Raw genomic sequence first — 15,516 nt, 5'->3', positions numbered from 1 at the left:
CTGAGTGTAACTTAATTATCTGATGCTCCCCAAATGGTGCACAGGTAAGGATGGACTGTCTGTTTGCAACCTGACAGCTAGGTAACAAAAATAGCACCTGGAAAACAGCAACGATCACACAGGTGGTCATTCTCTCCCCATTTCCTACCTCTTGGGGACTTACAGAGGTGCTTACATTGCCACATGAAGACACCTGACTTTTAATGGGTAAAACCACAAGACACATCGTCTTACTGAATATCCAGAAGTTGGATTCTTTCCCAAGAGAGGCCAGAGTGGATAGGAAAAGTGGTTTCTTCTCCATTTCCTACTAGGCGAATACACAGGTTTTCTGATTTGGTGGGGAGATGGAAGAGAAGTTTCTTTTTATAGATGTTGGTTTTGGAGTGAGTTCCAGCAGTCGCTACGGGCATCCATGCAGTCTTCTCAGTAAACTTGCTGTGACTTGGCCTTAAGAGGAAGTTTGGCGGCCTTGACTCTTGGGATATGTTGCTGATCCAACCTGAAACCCTTCTGTAGGTTGAGTCAGCAACATATCCCATGACTTTTGGGTGATAGGTTCTTTTACATAAGACCATAAAGCACAAGGCCCTTTCTGCATAGTGTTGAGTTTCCCAGAGGCTATGACCAGGGATTAGACCGAGGTAAAAAAGTTTAAGAGATACTGCTAAAAAGCGTTGAGTAATGCATAACTTGGCTTAGTCATGTTCTTCAAGTGTTAGTGGAGAGCCAATAAGACCATAGGTAATTGAGAATAAAATGTGTTTATTTTCACACATGGGGATAGCTCCAGTGAAAATGAATCCCGTTAAACATTTTAATTTCAATTAACTTCATGTTATAAGAGATGCACACATATACACTCACACATTTATTTTTTGGTGTGTATTGCTTTTGCTATAACTGTAGTTTTCCAAACTTGACTTTATATAAACACACAGAAGTTTTCTTAAAAATGATCCAATTTGATCAAAATAATCTAAATATAAAAATCTCAGAAAAAAAGCTGTATCAACACATAGCTTACCAAGTAGATGTGATCCTTACTGTTTGGGCTTTTTTTTGATACGTGATAGTTGTGCATTTTGGGGGGTACATGTGATATTTTGATACATGTATATATTTTGATACATGTATATAATATATAATTATCAAATTAGGGTAATTGGGATATCCATCACCACAATCATTTATCTTTTCTTTGTTTTGGGCTTTTGATAATCATTCTTTGTCTCTGGTTCCCCACCATTTTTTTCCCACTGATGCTGCTTATGGCTAACCTTCCTGTTGGTAATGGCAGCTCGTACTGCTTTGATAATATTGAAATTTCCAGCTCCAAACCCTCTCCCTTCTTACGTATTGATCTCAGATGCATCAACACTGTGCTGACCCAGCATCGCGGTTGACAACTGCTGATCTGGTTAATAAGATGGGCGGCGTGATGAGACCACCTTCAAATACTTCCAATAAATTGTGACCTCACACTCGAACATGTGGTTTGATATCATCTAGGTCTGTCCATTTCAGTGTTTTATTTAAATAGGAGCCATAGTTTTGCCAAACATTAATGTAAATTGATATTCCTTAATGAGGGAGTATTTGTAGCAGGAAAAACAAACTTTGTCCCTTGTACTCAAGAGACCTTGATTTGCAGTCAAATCCAAGAAGTTTTGAGCAGATTACTCAATTTATTCTGAGTTTCAGTTTTCTTATCTACAAAGTGAGGCTAATAATAATTGGCCCTAACTCACACACAGCATTATTGTGGTAGTCACAAGCAGTAATATGATTGAAAGTGACTTGTAAGTTTTGAAGCACCAGGCATATGTAAGATTGCATTCAGTCAACAAATAATTATTGAGCACTTACTGTGTGCTGTCATCCACAGTTTAATCCAAGTTTAATATCCAATATTGGGTAAGACAAGGTCCCTGCCGTCAGGGATTGGACTAGGAGAAGCCCATGAAATTAGAAGGAATTAAAATTCTCTGGCCCTCATCTAAGAAGTAATGAGAATTTAAACTCTATGATTAATTAGCTTCACAAGCTTTAAATGGCATAATTGAATTTTTTTGCACGCTGGCTTCAATTTTGTTTTTGAGTTGAGGTGTTAAGGTTGATACATTTATTTAATATGTATATTAAAATAGAACTCTTTCTCAAATTCTGATAATAAGAGGTACTCATTTAAATTAAAGGCTACAGAACTGCAAAAAGCAGAAATAGTTAAGCCCTTTGACTTGTACTAGGTTTGAATACCAGCTCTGGTCTCACTAGTTACAGGATCTCTCAGACTTTCGGTCTCTTCAACATTAAAATGAGGTTAACAAACAGGAAAATCTTGTGAGAATTAAGAGAAAAGTACTTTAAAATGCCAAGCATAATATTTGGTGGGTATTTTAAAGATGTGGTTTTTTTTAATCCTTCCTGCATTTTTAAAGTTAATTTGAGTAGAATTAACTTTATATGTAATGTAGTGATCTGAAAAAAACAGTCTTTTATGAATATATATTTGCTCATTCATTTCAGGTTCTACTTTGGCACAACAAATGTCTATAAATCTCCAGTGTCCTGGGGAAGGGCCTTTCTGGCCATTACAAACTAACTGTCTGAAGGACTTTTCAGATAGTTGATCATTAACTCTCAGGAAATGCCTAACCGGTAAATTATCCTGGCTGCCTTAAATTTTTGAGGAAAAGACTCATTGAAAAAAAAATTTTTTTTTTTAATTGAATAACTTTAACCTCTAACCATAGTAATTTCCCTATGGGCATAAACATAGTAAAATGTCTTTTCTGAGTATTTAAAGATGGGAACAAGCAAAATAAGTAAATAATGAAGTTTCACTTTCATTATTCTATAGGAATTGTAAATTAAGGACAGAAAATTTGCCAGTTAGCAAAGAAGCAGAAAACGTTTTATTTTTTATTGGTTTCTCAAGTGTTGTGACTCAGGGCATATCAGATAAAACAACTTCTACACTAATGTAAACAGATTGTTTGCTCCTCAGGTAGCAGGTCCCAAAGAATGGCAGATAACCCGAAAGTTTTTCTCACAAGTCTTCTGGGCATTAGAATGGATATCATGGTATTACATGAAAAGGAAATGTCTTTCTTTTTTGAGGGAAGATGGCATGGTGAGAACCTGGACTTTGGTGTCATCAGAACCAGTTTCACAATGGACTCCAAATCATATTCTGTGACCTAGGCAAGTTGGTCACCTTCTCAGAGACTCAATGTTCTCATCTTTGATATGGGGAAATGCTGCCTGCCTCATAAGAAAGTCTACAGGATTGCATGGGAGAATATATTCACATTTCCTACACACAGAAGGCATGTAATAAATGTTTATCCTTTCTCTGTCTCCCCTAACTAAAAACGTTAGGCTAGGTGTTTTCAAAACAAAACATCTCTCATTTGCATGGCAGATTATAAAATACTTCCACAACAGTATCTCCTTTGAGTTTTCAAAACAACCCTGGGAAGTTGGTGGGCTTGGCTTTAGTATTAACGGTATTTTACAAATAAAGAAACAGTGCTTAGAGAGGTTGTGAGAATTGGTTGTCCAGTCACTTGGCAGGTGAAGGAAGATCCTGGGAGAAGGTCCAGGCCGTGTGGCTGCTGAGTCTGTGCTTTCCCTGCTACACCTGGTAGGCATCCATCTCTTTGTGGAAGATGCAAATGGCAAGCTTAAATACATTCTTGTTTTCAGATGATAACTGTATCAGTCAGGGTTCAACCAGAGAAACAGAACCAATGTGAGATTTATCACAAGGAATTGGCTCATGCAACTGTGGGGACCTAAGCAGGACTGGGGGCCATAGGGCAGGTGGTCAGGAAGAGAAGTTGTGAGAATGACGGAATTCCAGAAATAAGAGCTGAAACATGGAATCTCTCAGCTCAGGGAGGGTCTAGGCCCTCTTTTAAAGGACTTCCAGTTGATTAAGTCAGGTCTACTCAGACTGCTTCTCTATCAATTAACTTATAGTCAACTGTTTAGGAAGATTCATATATGGGGCCACAAAGCAAGTCTCAGAAAATTCAGAAAAAGTGAAATCATACCATATATCTTCTCAGACCACAGTAGAATAAAACTAGAAATCAATTCCAAGAGAAACTCTCAAATCCACACAAAGTAATGGAAATTAAAGTCAACTGATTAGGGACCTTAATTACATCCACGAGATCCCATTATATCAGCATCTGGATTAGAGTTTGCTGAATTGCTGGGGAGAATGTGCTACAATATGGCTGCTGCCTCCTTTCCCTTCTCCTTCTCTCAGGAGAGGGTATTCTTTGTAGTCCACCCTACATACTAGAAAGGGAATTCTGGGGATTATATTCAACTGAGACCAACTGAAAAATCATGAATTCATCATAATGACAAACCAAAGCCCATCACTGAAATGTCTTTCTCTAGTAATGTGTTTCTTTTGCACCCCTTTAAACCTTCTAGTCACTGCAAGAGATGGCTGAGCAAACTGGAAAACTGATTGGTCACCGTGAGGTTACTCCTAGCATTTCTGCCATTAGGTTCCAAGGACAGAGCTTCTTTGCACACTAGCTCTCATGGATTGAATTTCTGGATGATTCTCAGAGAAGTTCCACATGAAGAATGTTTGCTGGTAGATGGCATGGGTGCACATCTTACAGTTGAACTTGAGGTGCTTAACCATTTTAGGCAAAAGCAAAACAATGCAAAAACAGCCCAACAAAATAAAAGGGGACAGCTGTGGCAACAACAGCGTAACACTATCGATGGCAACCCTAGGGATTTATTTGTCTAAGATTTTTTTATTCATCCCTCGATGATTAGAATTATTTGCTAACAGTGAAAGAACCAAGGGATGGCCAATCAGCCATTTATACCTTTAACCAGGCATTGAATACTCCTTTGCCCTTGTGCCTGGCACAATAACCCAATGAGTAGTTGTATTAGGGTTCTTTAGAGAAACAGAATCAATAGGATGTTTTCTGTGTGTGTGTGTGTGTGTGTGTGTGTGTGTGCACATGTGTGTGTGTATTATAAGGAATTGGCTCATGTGATTATGAAGGATATCAAGTCTCAAGATCCGCAAGCTGGAGATACTGGAGAGCTGATGGTATAATTTTGATCTGAAGGCTGGCAGGCTTGAGACTCAGGGACAGCTGATGCTTCAGTTTGAGTCCAAAGGCAGGAAACAGTCAATGTCCCAGCTCGAAGACAATCAATCAGGTAAGCGTTTCCTTCTTATTTGGGGGAGAATTACCCTTTTGTTCTATGTAGGTCTTCAACTGATTGGATGAGGCCCGGGCACACTAGGGAATACAATCTGCTTTGCTCTGATTTAAATGTTAAACTCACCCCAAAACACCCTTACAGAAATACTTAGAATAATGTTTCACCAAATATCTAGGTACTCTGTGGCCCAGTGAGGTTTACACATAAAATTAACCATTACAGTAGTTTTAGTTTATAGCAAGTGTGAAAGAAAACCCTAGTTCCCTGGAGGGGTGCTAATCCTCTCTTCTCAGGATTTCTGTTTTTCCTCTGGCTTTTTTAGCTCAGGGTGTTTCAACTGTGTTTCCCTTTAAGCCTCCATTTCCAGTTATTTTCCCAGAGACACAAAGTTGAGCTTTACTACAGGCAAAGTTAGCTGGGACAACTGCCTAGCTGTCTGCTACTCATGCAAAAAGGATTGTCCCCCATCTTGGGAATACCAAATAGCATGGGATTGCTATTGAAGGGATTGCCATGAAGGAACATCAGGCATCCTTGTTGCTGCTCTGATTTGTCCTAAACAGGAAAGCTGTACTCAGGCAACGCTGACAATAATCTGTTTTGGGGGGTTTAGTTAGTGGAGCATTAAGGAGCATGTGGGTGAGAGGGTTTTGGCAGATTACAAAAGTGGTCACAATTTTTCATGTCTGCATTTGACTATGAAGTTGCTCTCATCCATAGGTGGAATTTATTTCCCGACTTCTTGGATGTAGGCTGCCCCTGCAGCTTGCTTTGGCAATGGAATGCAGCAGGAATGACAGTGTGCTAATTTTGAGCCCAGGCTCCAAAGGCCTTGCATGCTTCCATGTTCTTTTTGGAACCCTGTTCAGGTAACATCTGAACAAGCACAGGCTAACCTGTTGGAGGATGAGAGACTGCATGGAACAGAGACTGGCCATCATAGATGAGACTCCTCTAGACCAGACTCTTTTAGCAGCCAACCACAGGTAACATTAGTAAACACAGCCGAAACCAGAAGAGCAACCCAGATGATCACTTATCACAGCCCCATCACCAACCTGCAGAACTGTGAGCTAAATAAATGGCCATTATTTTAAGCCACTAAATTCTGAAGTGGTTCGTTATGTAGTAAAAGCTAACCAATACAGTTCTCATTTTATGCCTGGAGTGGCCTTCTGTATATGGTTTCTCTGAGCATTTTTGTGGCTCCCTGTTTTGGAGTAAAAAGTTAATAGGGCATTTCTTCTGGCAAAATCAATAGGTTTCTTCTCCCTAGTATTTTTCTGATATATATTCTGATTTAATAGCATAGCTCCTAAGCCCTCACACTTGGCATATGTGTATAGAATAGAGTTTGGTAGTAGGATCTTCGAATTTTAGCATAGAGGCACAGATGACATAAGCCAGTGAGTGGGCATTGAATATCTGTTTAAGAAGCTCTTCCACGAACCCCTAAAGAGGTTAAGAAAGTATGGGTCTTGACTTCCCTCTTATCCTTGTTCACGTAAACACAGGTTCTAACTGGCCAAGTGGTCTGAGCAGTTGATAACTACACTCATTTCCTACTTCATTCATAATCTACCGCTGAACTTCTTTGACCTCAATGGTGTCACAGATTTGAAGAATTACAGAGTTATTTAGTGGAAGTGAAAGAACAATTTCAGAGGAGATTCATAGATTTTGATGACTATGAATCATACCTTAAGAATTTGTGGCTACCTTTGAAGCACAAAACCACAGGATGTATCTGATTTATTCAGCGTCTGCGCTGTTCCTGTGGTTCAGTTTCCAAAAGACCTGACTGAGCTGAAAATGAATTGTGCCCACCAAGAAGACCATTCGTAAAAACTTTGGGTATATTAACCAGAATTATGCTGAAGTTTCTGGCCCCACTGCCAAAATCTTGCTGAAGTTTAAGCTTTTTTGACTGAGTGGAACTGTTGAGATCAAAGCTGAGTCTGTCTTAGGGATGCAGATTGTTACTGGGAAATGAGGTGTGCCCCAGCTTACAGTCTGCCTGAGATTCTTCACAAGGGCTCAGTGTAAAATGTTTTCTTATGGACTGATGGAGAGGTACATGTGATTGCCACCTGACTTTTAAGAATAGATTTTGGAATGTGTTTGGTTGACTAATTTTTTTTTTTAGATTGTTTCATATTGAGAGAAGAGAAAATGTACCCCAGAATTTCCTCTAATTATAAGCCTAGTCCAGTTAGTGTACAAATCTGGCAGATGTTTCGGTGTAACACAAATTAATGTTTTCATTTACTTTACCTGATTTATTTATAATAGTTTAAGAGTCTTAAATGTGAATTTCCAGGAACTTTGTATCAATTGGAGTGATTAACAAATTTGTTGGAGAAATCTGGTGGCTTTACCCTCCTAAAACCTGCATGTTATTGAAACATTTTTTATTATGATTGAGAAAAGATACTACCTTTCAACTGACAAATCACTTCCATCCTTCATCGAAAACATCTTCCCCTCAGAAGCCTAGTTTTAGTTTGGCAGAGGAGAGAAGCTATACTTTCCTAAGGGGTGACATTATGCTTTTAGCTCAGCCAAGCTAAGTTTATTAGACCTCCAATTAAAATAATTAGTCCAATGGCTATTCGATTAGTTTATTAGTATTTGTAGTAGTAATGATAATTACATTTCTTGAGCACTGGGTAAGACACTAAGTAAAATTAGGTACGTAGGTCATCTCCCTTAATTCTTGCAACAATCCTGTGGGGTGGATGAATTTTAAGATGAAGAAACTGAGGCACAGAGAAGTCAAATGACTTGTGCAGGTGGTACAGATAGAAACAGAATAGTTTGATTCAAAACTCACAGCCATTCTGAAGCATGAGGTCTCTTATCTAAATAGATCATCTTATTTTATCAAAACATGCATGATTAGTGGCAACTATTTTTGAGTATGCAAAGCGGATGCTTAAAACTTAATATCCATCATTTTAACTTTTGGTTAAGCAGCGTTGTATGTTGGCTCCTAGAACAAACAGAGGATGGGGAATGAGGTCAAGTTTACCATCTGTGAAAGAAAATTTTAGACTCTAGGTTCCATTCACAGCAGAATAGAATACCTTAGAGGTAGGGGAGAGAGACACACAGAGAAGGGGAGAGACGGAGAGAGGGAACGAGAGAGAGAACCATCCCTCCCACTACCAAGAAACCACTGACGATCCTACATCTCTACAGGTTTTTTTTTGTGGGTCCAGGACATGTCAGCGTCAGTGCCAGTTTGGTAATTCAGTTTCATTGCCAGAAAAACTAAGGGTCAAAACACATTTTAAGGTGCGGTCTCTTTCTGGTCTCATTCTAATTAATTTTGTGCACAACTGGTTTCTTTTGAACTCAGTCATTTGTCCCTCATGGGCACCTGCAGTTAGCCAAGTGCCTGTTAGTCAACACAGTCTGTGGACCCCATGGAATGAACAGCCGGTGAAATTTAGGCATGTTGAACCTTCTGAGAGCAAGCCTCAGTGGGCCTCCCTTGCAGAACCGACTTCCTGGCTGGAGGGAAATGCACGGCCAATGTGTTTCGCAACCAAAATGTGTCCGCAACCAAATTGTGTTTGTGACGGTTCCCTGTGCAAATATCGACTTTGGTTAGGGGGGAAACCCTGCAGTGCCTGGAGAGGTGAGCGCAATGGATTCTGAAAATGCTAATCCAGTGGAGCCGGCCCTCAGCATTGCAGCCTGCCTGGGCCTTGTTTTGCGTGCTCCTTGCAGCCGCCTGGAGAGAGCTCACTGACAAAGGAGAAGGAAGCACACAGTTCACTAAGATGACTCACTCTGCGTTCGCTGGGTGGTTCACACGCCCGCCTGCCTGCCGGAACAGGAAGGTCCTTATTGTGCTCAATTGTTTTCCTGAATGCCTTTCTCAACAACAGCAAAGGGAAACATTACTGTTTGGCTTCCAGCCATCCCGACCACTTGGTACTTACAGTGCTTAGAATGCAAAAGTTGGGCCCAGCCAAGACATGCAGAGGCGCACGGCTGCAGTTATTTCTGTCTGTGTTTCAGATTAGCCGGCTGCCTTTTGCAGTAAACAATCGCGGGTGATTTAAGACAACGGGAACTCCCTTTACTAGCAACAACCTCGACCGGAGTTTGACCATTTGTTTTATGGACCTGTTTCATGTCCAGTAACCCCTGGGGGGCCTTGACACCACCACCCACTGAGTCGCCTGAGTAAAATACAAAAGGCTCTGCCTGTCAGCTACCTCCTTGGATCTGATTGCTCCAGAGGGACTGGGAGGGTGGGGAAAGTGTGGCCTGGGGAAAAGGGAAGTAGGAAACCAGAAGGTTAATAGCAAGGGAAGCAGCATCACAGTGCCTGGGGCGCTCCAGCCTCGGCTGTAATCACTGGTGCAGTGAGGCCCAAGGACGGTGCCCTTATCCTTCTCTCGCCTCTGGACACCTTGACCCTGCCCTTTGCCTATTCCTCAGCTGCTCGGGGCCAAAGTTATGCTGTAGTTTGTGGCAGAATATGGGGCCTAAGAAGCGAGCGGCAAGAATGTTTCTCTCCTGGGCTCAGTATTGCTCAGGTTTCCTCTTACTGCACCCGCCTTGCTGTTGCTTCCTGAGCTGCTCTCAGCTTTTTCTATTCGGGGCCTCAAGCTGCAGGCCAGAGAGGGTGGGTAGGAAAGGTGAGGGTGGCAGGAAGAGGCAGAGTCCACGCTGTCCCCTCTGGCCTCTTCACTCCCTGACCCTTCCTTCCTACAGGTTCTCCTGCACCAACTCTACCCACTTTCCTAGCCCAGGACCTGCCGCTCACATGCAGCTCATCGGATGCCAAGCGACACAGCTGATGCCTCCGGGCCCATCTGTTCAGACCCAACCCGAAAGCCGAGGTCAGTTTGGGCTCACCCAGAACATCCCACCGCATGAGCTTCTTCCAAATTTTCCAGAGCTTTTTGCCTTTATCAACCTGTATCCCCAAAAGGTGGGTTGTCCGAAAGTGTTCCATGCTCAAAAGAGTTTGAGAAATTAGGTTTCAGGAAAGCAAGCAGGTTCCTTTGCCGTAGAACTCCTCAGAGACATGGCTGTGCAGTGCAGCGCTGTGGCTCTGTAAGAAGGCTCGGGTGTGAAGGGTTAACCTGCGCTTCAGTTTGGTTAAGTATTAATTTCTAGTTCCAAAGGGGGAACGCGGGATGGGTGCTTTTCCTTCAACCCAGTTGGCCTTCCTCAGAGAGTTCAGACTCATCAGACAGGAATAAAGTACAGCACACTCTGTGGCACTTCCAGCACCCCTAGACCCATTGTGGGTCAAGGGTGAGCCGAGCTCTGGAGAGAGTAGAGAGAGAAAGGGCTACAGCTTTCAGAGCCCTGGGCAGGTGACATGCATGCTGCTGGCAGCACATCTGCATTTAATGTACTTCCCTGGGAATAGGGTGGGGACAAGCCTAATGGTGACAGGTTCCAGCAGGGGGACAGCAATGGATGGACAGGCTGGTGTGCGGGTCTTGCTATATCAGGCTGCCCCTGGGAAAGGCCCAAGGCCTCGTGCTGTGGCAGGACTGCTGGTAGAGTCAGGGCTCGCAGGGAAAACAGCCAAGCTGATGCAAGCTGGGGTGCATCGGCTCGCATAGCTTACGATTCTCTCAGGCGCATCAAAAAGCAAGCATGCAAGCCCAACCCCAGCAACAGCAAAAAAACAGCTCATACTCTTAAACCTATACATCGCATTTGTACACAAATCATACTGTTGGTGTATTATAAGCAGATGGAATCATCTCGCTCATTTCTTGGGGCCAGAGCGAAGAGCCTTATTACAGGAAAGATATAGCCTTTGTCTAGAAGTCCAAACCCTGGGGGTCAGGGGTGAAGGGGGGAGGTCTGAGAACCACAATCAATATATAATCTTTCAAATGTTGGAACCATTGCCACCTTTTTATTAATTTTGTTTTTATTTTTTAAAGAAACACCTCTTTTAAAATCTCTTGGAAATAATATTTCATGGACCCCAATGAGGAAAATGCTAGTCTATATAGATTTTAACATTCTTTGTTCTCTTTTTAGAAACAAAAGAGACCCTCAGAATACTGAAGTCAGAAATGGACATTTAACCATGTGGGAACATGATCAGTAAGTGTGTGTAAGAAGCATCATCTTCCAGCTTCCCGCCCTCTGATGTTATATCCTCAGCAAGCAAAGTGAAAGGTACAGTGCTGGGGAGACAAAGGAGAGAAGGGCTGTGCCAAGTAGAAACTGAGTTCGTGGCTCGGGTAATCAGTAAGTGATGATTGACGTTCACCAAGACTGGGAACGAGGCGAGTGGAGTGGATGCATTCTTTGGAGGAGGAGGAAGATAGTGAGCTCCTTTTGGATAGGCTTTAGAGATATCCAAGTGGAAATCTCCACTGGGCAGGCAGATATATGAGTCTGGAATTCAGAGACATCTGGGCTGGAGGCATAACTTTGGGTCAATGGAGAATGGAAGGATGGGTGTGCATGAGCTCATCGGAGATGACAGTTCAGTGTGAGACAGGGTCCCCGCTGGGCTGCAAGGGGAGAGGGGATGGAGACCAGGCAGGGAGGCTGCAGAGGTGGGAGGAACGCAAGACTCAATGTCCACCTGCAGTTAGTTTTCAGTAGGTGCACAGAGCCTCCTTGACCCACAGAGTGGGACAGTGTGGATTCACATTAAACACGTAAACAAGGCCCCGTTTTTCTTTTAATACAATACCTTTCATTTGTATAGTAAAGTAGACTTTTCAAGGTGTGTTTCCAGTGATTTCATTTTTTAAAATCACATGCTCGTTGCAAACCAATGAAGAAGTCGTGGAAGGTATTGGGAGCCCTGTTTCAGTGACAAGAACGCTGAGGTTCGCCTGTGGGAGGGAAAGGGAGCTGAGAGTTCATCATTACTGGGCACTAGTGTCTTCACGGCACTTTGTTGTTACTTCACTATTGGTTCACCCGTTGTGACTTGTCATCTTGTGAACACACCTGTTCCTTTCTTACTGGATTGTAAAGTACCAGGGGTCGGGAATCATGTCTTAACCCTCCCCACCCCTCTTTCTCTACCCAGTTTTGCTTTGGAACCCCCAAAGTATTTGATAAATTGGGGGGATTGAATCAATAACGGGACAAAAGCATTCATGGGTTGAAGTCCTCATCTGCGGCTCAGCAGATCCTTTCCCACTATACAAAGATGGTAGCACCGAATAGGGGATTTTTCTAATGACCAGCACTCAGAGAAAAGCAAGAAGCGATTCGTGAAGGCTGCAGGGTAGTTTTCCTAGGGAATTTGGCATGATCAACTCAACAAATACTTTTTGGATTACTATGTATTTTTACATACAAAAATCCCTTTTTTTTTTTTTTTGAGACAGAATCTCACTGTGTTGCCTGGGCTAGAGTGCCATGGCATCATCCTAGCTCACAGCAACCTCAAACTCCTGGGCTCAAGCGATCCTCCTGCCTCAGCCTCCCAAGTAGCTGGGACTACAGGCATGCGCCACCATGCCCGGCTAATTTTTTTCGCTCTATATATTTTTAGTTGTCCAGATCATTTCTTTCTATTTTTTAGTAGAGACGGGGTCTCGCTCTTGCTCGGGTTGGTTTCGAACTCCTGAGCTCAAACAATCCGCCCGCCTCGGCCTCCCAGAGTGCTAGGATTACAGGCGTGAGCCACCACACCCGGCCAAAAATCCCTTTTTTTTGATCAATTTGTATTTTTATACAATCCCTTTTTTCAGATCACTGTGTGTTTTTACAAAATCCCTTTTTTGGATCACTATGTATTTTTACATAATCTCTTTTATCACTATGTATATTTACACAATTCCTTTTTTTTCCCTCTCCCTTATCATACACAACTGCATGGGAATTTGCTTTTGAAGTTGATTAAGGGAAATGTGGAGCAGCAGTCTTCTTTCATTTTTTTGGAGTTTTTTTAAATGTCACTTTAAATTTTTTTAGCATTATATTTTGTACGATTTTGAATTTATTTTTCCGAGTCTAGACAATCGATGGATTCCTGCTATTGGCCAATTTCTTCTCCGGGATATGAAAAATGAAGGCAAGTAATATAGTATGGGGAAGAGGACATAGGCTTTGGCCTGAGTGGACCTGGAGTGGACCCCATGTGACCTCAGGCAAGTTACTTCTCTTGTGCTCTGTTGCCTTATCTGCCAAAGAGAAGTACTATCGCCTTTACGGGGCTGGTAATCGGAATTAAGTGAGATAAAACATAAAGCTAGTAAGTATGGGCATTAAATGTTTATTTTTTTCTACTTCCTCTATTTTTAGCTCTGACACGTATTTATTATGTAACCTTGACAGGGATCTTTCAACACTTGGGCATAATAATTTGTATCTGTCATTTAGTATTTTTTACTTTTTTTCATTAGCTTGTGCTTTCCCATAATAGATTCCAAACACCTCGATGATAGAACAATATATTTTATTTTTTAGGTGTCTTTATGCCAAATCACCTATAATCATGCTCATCACCAAGTAGCAGGTGGTGAGATACTTTTTAACTAAATTTTCTTTATTTCAGCTTCATCATTTGTCATGTGGTGATAACGACAGCATTTGTTCCTGTGTAAGAAATTAATTAGAAATTTAAAAAAATCTATAAGTCTCCTCGGGTATTCATGGTGGAGACCTAAGTTGGTGCTGTTGTTACTATTGATTTATCCCACGATTTCCCTGATCAGGGGACACTCGGATCTGTGCTCATCACTCTTCTCCTTACGTGGCAGGAATCCCAGCACAATCAGCACGTTGGCAAACAGTGAGGTTTGTGCAGAAATGCACAAATGAAAGTCAATCAGAAATAAAGTGACTATACAAGTTGTCCAAATGGGGACACATTTGAAAGTGAAAGGGGGAGCTATTAATGATTATGTAGGCTCAACAGCGGTAAACCTGGGCTGTGCAGGGCAAACCAAGGTCACCTTGTTGTAGCAGATGGATGCCAAGGTTATCTCTGCCTTGTGGCAGTCACCCCAGTCTAGCCACATTGCTGTGAAGCAGTTATAATGCTAATTGAATTTTGCATGCATTTAATACGTGCATTTCTTTACCACTGTCTAAATGTCGCACTGTGTTGCGTAAATTAAGCATACTATGTTGGAGATTCCACGTGTAGCAGGAGAGACATTACTTGGTCTCTTTTAATCATGCCACTCACAATTTAATGAGGACCTCTTGTGCAGAGCTACTGATCTATTTCATCACGCTTCTCTCCTAAGCTCCCTGATGTTTCTCCAAGCCCTGGGCAGTGCAATGCCAGCTCTAAGAATTTTGTCTTAAAGATAACATAATCAGTTTTACTCCAGAAGATTTACTACAATTTACTTGTGCAGAAGCCGTGAATGAGCAAGTCACCTGTGAAGGAGCAGCATGGAGCTGCCCTCTTCAGCCAGCTGCCCTCTTCTCCCGCTCGCGTGGGCGTGGCCGGGCCAGCACCCACGGCCTGTGAGGATGCTTCTGCACCGGGCTCCAGGGCGCTGACGTCTGCCCCGTTGTCACGATCTTCCTCTAGTCCTCAGCTGTACGCTGCCGCCCACAGTGAGACTGTGCTGCCGCGGCCAGGGCGAATCTGCTAAGGGCTGCGTGGCTGAGCCGCTTCTGTATGGTTATGCTCCCTAAGCTGATCACAGGAAGGTCGTTTGGATATTCTGCTATTTTCTGTTTCCTTCGCAATTCTTTTCCAATGGCAAACATCCAAAAGGGCGAAAGGCATTAAGTATGAAATTTAATGTGCTGTCTAGCATATGCACGGTCACTGCTGTTCACCGGGCAGCTCCGAGCTTGACTTTTCAATGCAAAAAAGGATTTGTCTTTTTGTCTGTCTGTCTCTGTCTGCCTCTGCCATTTCACCTCGTACAACCACTGAATATTTTCCCAACCTAGTACCTCTTACGATGATGGAATACTGGCCTTTCCAGTAACAGACCCCAGCCTTGGGCCCCACTAAGACTGTGTTCCCACCGTGGCATGCAAATAACCATCCCTTCCTCCCTTTGGTCTTTGGGGACACTACATGCAGAGTGTCCTCTTCCTATAATAATAAATAATTAAACGGAAAAAGGTTTTCTGCCCTGCCCTCATTTATAGATGAAACAACAAATGGGTACATGTTGTGGGGTGATGAGGCTTGGTCATTGTAAGAAATTTTAAACTGGTACCGGTGTCATGAGACACATAAGAGTCGCTGTCACATGGAGTCATTTTAGGTTTTAAAGCACTTGTGCCTATGTACCTATTAATCCATTTGAGCATCATAACAATGTACTAAAATAGATAAGAAAGGTTTTTCACGTTTTATGATGA

The 15,516-nt window shown here is 42.3% G+C and overlaps 1 long non-coding RNA gene across 1 annotated transcript; it reads left to right on the top strand.

The window, feature by feature from the left end:
- Positions 1–9,967: 9,967 nt before the first annotated feature.
- LOC105808776 lies at positions 9,968–15,225 on the top strand. The gene is made up of 3 exons (XR_001137399.1): positions 9,968–10,079; positions 11,248–11,313; positions 14,547–15,225. It is a non-coding gene; the product is annotated as an uncharacterized LOC105808776 (long non-coding RNA).
- The last annotated feature ends 291 nt before the right edge of the window (positions 15,226–15,516 follow it).

Source organism: Propithecus coquereli, unplaced genomic scaffold (genome assembly GCF_000956105.1).
Source record: "Propithecus coquereli isolate 6110/MARCELLA unplaced genomic scaffold, Pcoq_1.0 Scaffold18, whole genome shotgun sequence".
Classification (NCBI taxonomy): domain Eukaryota; kingdom Metazoa; phylum Chordata; class Mammalia; order Primates; family Indriidae; genus Propithecus; species Propithecus coquereli.
This window is presented reverse-complemented; position numbering and strand designations above follow the sequence as displayed.